Here is a 7,584-nt window from a genome sequence, read left to right on the forward strand (position 1 = left end):
CCTGCTTATCAGTCAACCACAGTGGAATACACCTAGGTATGACTACTCTGCAGCTGAGAGTGAGCCTCCTAGCCCTAGTTAGACAGACTTGTGCAAGCAGGCTTCAGTTTGTGCTCCGCAAATAGCGGTCTGGATGTTCTGGCACCGGTGGAGGCTCAGTCTATGATCTGAACTTGGGTAGTTAGTTTGAGCCTCCACCAGCGCTGTGGTGTGCACACTGCTATTGCTAGTAAGCTAGTTTGATATCTGCTAGTGCAAGTCTGTCTAACCCAGGCTTATAGGTTCACTCCCAGCTGGAGTGTAGGCAAACCCAGAGGCCAACACTTAAAGAAGAAAGAAATGTTACTTACCTGTACAGTGACTGGAGTTCTTTGAGATGTGTGGTTTCTATCTGTATTCCACTACTCACCCTCCTTCCCCTCTGCTTTGGATTGTAACATCCAATTTGCAGTAGAGAAGGAACTGGAGAGGTGACCAGTCCATCCCACCCCTTACAGCCTTCATTCAGAGTCTGAGGCGAAGAAGAGTACAGGCATGGGCCAATGGACGCTGCTAGAAAGAATCATCCAGTCTCAGGTGTGTGGAATATATGAGCACTCACTGTGGAATACAGATAGGGACCACACATCTCAGAACTCCAGTCACTATACAGGTAAATAACATTTCTTTACACAGTTTTTATCTGTTTAATATATGCCATATGAATTTTGTATTGTTCTAGATTTTTAATCAACATGTCATGCAGTACCTAATCAAATGCCTTTTAGAAGTCCACGTATATTACATCAACACAATTACTTGTATCAACCAAATTTATAATCTCCTTTTAAAAAATCAAGTTAGTTTAATAGGATCTCTTTTGCATAAACCATTGTTGATTAGCATTAATTTATCGAGTCCCATGTCAGCTGCTTCATTACCTTGCCTGGGATCAGTGTCAGATTGACAGCCCTATAATTATGTTAGTCATCCTGTTTATCCTTTTTAAATATTGGCACAACATTAGTTTTCTTTCAGTCTTCTTGACAAAGCCCTGGCTGGGATGATTTAATTGGGGATGGGTCCTGCTTTTGAGCAGGGGGTTGGACTAGATGACCTCCTGAGGTCCCTTCCAACCCTGATACTCTATGATTCTGGAACTTCCCCAGTGTTCCAAGGTTTATTGAAAATCAACAAGGTCCTTAGCCTGCTCCTTTAAAACTTCTGGATGCCAATTATATAGCCCTGCTGATTTTAAAAATGTCCTAGTTTAGTAGCTGCTGTTTAGCTGAGTTGATATTGGAATGGAAAGAGTAGTGCTGTCATCATTGTCATATGATATGACTACATTATCTGTTCCCCCCCAAATACAGAACAGAAATATTAATTCAACACTTCTGCATTTTTTACATTATTGCTGATAATTCTACCATTTCTAGCTAGTAATGAACCAATACCATTGTTGGATTCTTTTTGTTCCTAGTATACTTAAAAACAGTCCTTATTGTCCTTAACTTTGCTAGCCATAGACTTTTTCTTGTGTTCCTAGCATTAGCGTATAGGCAATTAAAGAATTTTCCTTTGTTCGTGAACCGTGGCCACTGGGAGCTGCGGGGGGCCATGCCTGAGGACAGTCAATGTCAGCAAAATGTCTCATGGCCTGCAGTCAAATTACCCTGATGGGCCTCATGTGGCCCGCAGACTGCAGGTTGCCCACCATTGATATAGTACTTTTGTTACAATGCAGTAAAATAGCTAAATGTATAGTCAATTGCTTGATTACACTTACAGTTCATTATTGAGAATATTTAAGAGACCAACTATCAAGGCTGATTCTCTACACTTTGAGTGCAGAAGGTAGGAGCCTGCAAGGATTACAAAAAATAATACTTGCCACTCCAGGCTTGTATTAAACTCCCAGCTTCTCTCTGACCTTGGATGGGTAGATGCTGCCACCACCCAAATGCAAACCCCTTGGGACCCAGGAAGGTGCACTTGGGAATTCCCTCCAGTGGGGTACCCTCAAGCCCTTTCACCCCCCGCCCCTCCCCAGGGGAAGAGCTGAGAAAGAAAACAAAGGAAATTAGTTTTTGCCCTGAGCTAATTAAACAACATGCCCAAACCCTCTTAGGACACCAAAAATCCAATCCTGTTCTTAAAAAAGGTAAATTTTATTAAAAACAAAAAGAAAGAAAATACAACTGGAACTTAGGTTTTTGCTAGATTTTAAAAGAGCAATTCCAAAAATTAAGTACCCAAAATAGCTTTCTTAGGGGTTTAGCTTAAAGGTTACGAGCAAGCAAACAAAAGCATCTGGGGTTAGCACAAAGGAGTCCACAAGCCAATAAGAAATAACCTAATTGTGTCTTTCTAAACATTCCTAATCTATTTACACATCTGGGAGTTCCAAATAAGTAGTTCTAGGTATGATGTGATGATCTATGATCATATCTGGCTTAAAGCTTCTCACAGCATAACTGCTCCCTGTTCCCCTCTTTCCCAGAGAAAAACACCAGAGAGAAAGGGGAAGTTTTTTTCCCCATTTTAAAAAGTTCTAGCCTTCCCATTGGCTCTTTTGGTCAGGTGTCCACTCCCTTTCCTTTACCGGGGAGATTTTTTAATCCTTTACAGGTAAAGCAAGAAGAGAACAGCCACCAAGAAGGACTTTATTGCTAACTGGCTAGCTGGCTGTCTATAAAAAGGAGTTAGCCCCCATCCCTTCATTTATTGCACCAACTAACCAAGCTTAGCCAAATTTAGTGTCTGAAAACAAAGCAGTACAATACAGAAGAGAAAGAGTTAATATGTTACAATTCCGCAATGCAGTTCTTACAGCATTTGGTTCACTTTACACAGAAGGTGTGCTCCTGAGATATGCATCTGAGACTACAAATATGAGACTACATACATATAGACTTATTTTCAGGATAGAGAGCACTGTCTATATCACTCAAGACTAAAATTTACCAAATAGCTTTTTATTTTATTTTTCTGGTCTAATGGCGTACCTTTCTTTATCTCTGTTTTGGATATTACATTCCAAACCAGTTGCCCATTCCAAACCAATTACCCAACTTGTATTAGGACAGAGAACGAACATATCTTGCTTTTGACAGGTTTCCTATTTTCCAGTTCTGTATCTGACTTCAACTTTGCAGTGTTGTGGAATACTTGGCATGAGTGAATAGTTATGGGAAGCACATGATACCAGCCAGTTAGTATAACTACCTAGCATTCACATTTAATATAATGTATACAATATTATTTCCATGCACATAATACCAATTAATATGGTGTGTATGTTTATATAACATATACATGTTGGCTAAGAGTAGTAATTTTGAAATTTCATTGGGACAGAAAAATGCAAGAAAAAGATTAGGAAGTTTATATTACAAATTCAAACTCGTATACATGTTTTCTGCTATAACATAATTTTAAAATAAAATCTAAGCTTAGTTTGAATGCCTATGGGTTTTGTTTTGTTTTTTAAAGTTTTCACATTTTTATTATTGATATGTAGGTTACTTTTTTAATATTTAGCAAAGTTAAAAGGACACTGCTAAGTAATATTTTATTCTTTTAAATTTTTTCCTGTTATGTTTGTATATTCTTCCTAGGTACTGGAAAATAATTATTTCCTTTTCATATTTTGTATGATTTTTATTATTATATTGAACGTATATGTTTTCCCTAAATCCTGCATTGTTATCTTAGGCAAATCTCCCATGGAAGGCCATAGGAATATAGGATTAGGCCAGTAACACTTTGTTTTGGGCATAAACCAACTTAATGTTTGGCTTCTGTTCTTCCTTGTTGTCAGCATAGCTCTGTGAATAGGGGTTATTAGTTTTTTATCTCAGAACAGAAACAATGGCGGTACCCCGGTAGCAACTCCATAGTTGGGGGTTGTCTTCCAAATTGGGGTTAAAATGGTGTGTAGAAAGGCTTTCAGTATGAAATTTCAGATTTTGTATTTTTTATATAAATTATATATCAATGTTAAGGTAAAGCCACGCAACAGTACATACCCTTTTCTCCCTCACACTCAGGCCTTACTGTTACAATAGCTATCATATACAGCAGAACACACATTATAACCTTAACCCTTCCTCCCTGGGGTTGCCAGTCTTCCAGCACCCCCTGGGCCAAACTGTCTCCTCTCAGTATACACATTACTTCACCAAAAATTCACAACTAATTGTATTAGGAGAGGTAGTTTGTTAAAGGGATGTAAAGAGGGGAAGGCTGGGGGAGGCAAAGTTAATTTTGCTGTATGATGTCTGTGGTGTATGGTAGTTATTGTAATGGGACAGTGTCGGCCTGTGGGTGGCTTAACTTTTCCTTTTTTGTGTGTGTGTGAATTTGAATCCATTATGTGTGTGTGTGGGTGTGTGCGCGCGTGCAGTAATAGAGGCAGCGGGGCGATGGGTCATTTGTGGTGCCACCTTCAGTTATATCTCTTGGCTTGAAAAGATGCCACATGTACACCTAGACGCTCGCACCCCTAGCCAGAGCCCTCTCACAACCCAACTCCCAATTTCATGAGCATTCATGGCCCGTCATACAATTTCCATAGCCCTATGTGGCCCGCAGGCCAAAAAGTTTGCCCACCCCTGCTCTAGAAGTTCAAAGTATTATCTATTATATTTCAAATCCAGGGGATATTTCTCACTAGATTTTACTGTCTTTAAGGTGAGCCAAAAATAGTCTCAAATTAATAGAAATTGTTTTTTAAAGGGTTATACTGCAGTACAATAACAAGTAGTTGCTTCTGCTCCTCAGTGACTGAATGTAAAGACTAAGGTTTCACATTAATATCAACTAATTATTCAATAGAAAATAATATAATTCCATCAGATGAACAGGTTCTAATATTCTTTTAGGTACACAGAGATAGGATTATCTGACAAGACTCAAAATTGCGATACTATTTCAAATTAATAATTTACAACTGTAAACAACCAGCACCTATTTGACATTAAATCTTCACTGATGGGCAGGGGTGAAAGTAAGTCGAGTGACTTACCGGTACGCTGGGGCCAGCTCTGGCCCCTGAAAGGGCGGGGGGAGGGCCTAGGGCGGAAGGGGTGGGCTTGAGGGGGTCAGAGCCAGCCCCCACCCACCCTGTAAGGTAAGTGCTTTGCCCCTCCTTCTCCTCCTCCTTCCCCCCTCCTCCACCAGAGTAGCAGCAGCAATCGGGGCTCCGGGGTCTATTTAAAGGGCCCGGGACTCCCCTGCTTCTACTGCCCCAGTCCTTTAATTAGCCGCCGGAGCCCTGGGGAAGCGGCGGGGTTCCAGCGGCTATTTAAAGGACTGGGGTGGTAGAAGCAGGGGAGCTGCAGGCCCTTTAAATAGCTCCCAGAGCCCTGGGGTAGCGGGGGCTCCAGGTGCCTTGCTACCCCGGGCCTTTAAATAGCTCCCGGAGCCCTGCAATAGCAGTGGTGGGGCTCCGGCAGCTATTTAAAGGGCTGGGGTGGTACAAGCAGGGGAGCCCTGGGCCCTTTAAATAGCTGCTGGAGCCCCGCTGCCGCTACCCCAGGGCTCCAGCAGCGGAGGCTCTGGAGCCACTGCTGGGAGCCCCAGACCCTTTAAATTGCCCCTTGGGGAAGCCAGGCTGCCCCAATACGGTGCACTGGCTCTTGCGGGTATGCCGTACCGGGGCGTACCGGCTTACTTTCACCGCTGGTGATGGGAAACCAATTTTCCATCTTGTCTAGATTATTTGGATATATTTCTTCTAAAACATCTCACGAGACTTGCCATCACTGTCTTTCTATGAAAATGTACTTTTGTTTCTGCAGAAACATTATATTAATATAAAATAACATGCTGGAAATTTGAAAGTATAATTTTTGTAAAATAACCATTCTTTAATATAACCTAATATAATTTGACTTAATTCTTTCCTCTAAAATAAAACACATTGAGGTAAATTTTTGTGGTTGTAGCTGGAACTCTTGTTCAGCTTTTGTTTATTGCTAATGTAAGCTGTCCACTTCAAGACTGATTCATGCAACGTGCTCATGTCCCTCAGCAGTTTTAAATCCCACTGAATTCAATGCGAGTTGAGAACCCTACACATAACAGGGAGTGGGTTTTTAATTAAACTCATGATCCAGTCTGAATATTTAACTTTTAATGTTAATCAACAACAGTCCTAAATAGCAAACACATCCTTAAAGGGAAACAAATAAAAAATCTCCCAAATGGACTGAGTTTTAGTCTCACTGTGTTTGTCTGTTGTATCCACATGTTGTGTCTTGTCTTTATATTTTAAGCTCTTTGAGCAGGGAGTGTCTCTCTGTTACATGTTTGTACAGTGAGTAGCACAATGGGGCCCTTGGCTTCTATGCACTACTGCAATACAAATAATAATAATAATAATAACAGAGTATTGAAAGAATTTCAAACAACCTGATAAGCAAGATTATTATTTTATTCTAAACTGTATGTTATTAATAAATAACAATCCCTATTCAATGCTAGAGGCTCGTGACTTAAAACAGTACAGCAACAAGTTGCTAACCATCCTTTGAGTTTGCAGTAATTAACATCAGATCCCAGACCTATTAAAACTTGAATGCTATCTAAGTGTATATTCTAGTAGACCAAACCTCTAAAGGGCTTTCCTGTTTTGTGCATGCCACCTGCACCACTTAGGTAGATGGTTACTAATTCCCCCTTGAGTTAAATGAGTTCTATTTCCATGCACAAAAAGAGACCCTTAAAAAAAAATTGGTCTCTTATGTGTCTGCGGCAATACAATTCTGTCAGATTGGTAGGAGGTTTTTTTGCTGTTATTATACCTTCCTGAATTCTGCCCATGCTACTCATAGAATTCAGTTCCTTACATTACTGTATAAGATTTATAAGTTAACTGTATGGTTTTTGGTTTAGTACTTGGTTTGCCTAAAGCAATCTTTTTTGGAAAATCAAATAAATATAAACAATCTGAAAAATTCCTGGCAAAGAACTGGAGGTATCTCAACTAGTAAAAATAAAGATTACATGTCAAAATCTGATCTTAATTTAACTGGTGTAAATCTCCAAAACTTCATGGAAGAAAAGTAATAGGAGAAGTTGAGACGGAAATCGAATGGAATATTGTAAATTTTTGTAGAGGATTTATAGCACAACTTTTTTTACTGATCAATTAAAGCATTGAAAGAACTGTAAGCATTCCTTTTTGCTTATGCTGCTGACAAATCATAATGTTTAGAACAGCAAGAAAAATTTCTTAGACTTTATAAAACAAATTAAGTTTCTGGAGTAAACGTGTAATTTCCACTGAAGTCAAAGAGAATATGTAGAGGGCTGTAGCATTTATATTATTGATGGATTGATATTACCAATGGTATCTTAAACCATAGTAACCTGTGCCAAAGGTTTGCACTCCCTAAGGACTATAGTATTAGAATTAGCAGGGCAAGAACCACCATTAGAAATGTCATTAGGTCTGGAGACTCTAGGAACACACAAGGAATGATAGCAGTGACCTCAACGGCATTCACAAGTTATCAGTCTTCTCTTTATTAAAAACCTTACTACATAGATATTCAATGCCAGAGTTATAGATACATAGATAAGGTGGAGCAACGCCAT

Source organism: Lepidochelys kempii, chromosome 5, assembly GCF_965140285.1.
Source record: "Lepidochelys kempii isolate rLepKem1 chromosome 5, rLepKem1.hap1, whole genome shotgun sequence".
Taxonomy (NCBI): domain Eukaryota; kingdom Metazoa; phylum Chordata; order Testudines; family Cheloniidae; genus Lepidochelys; species Lepidochelys kempii.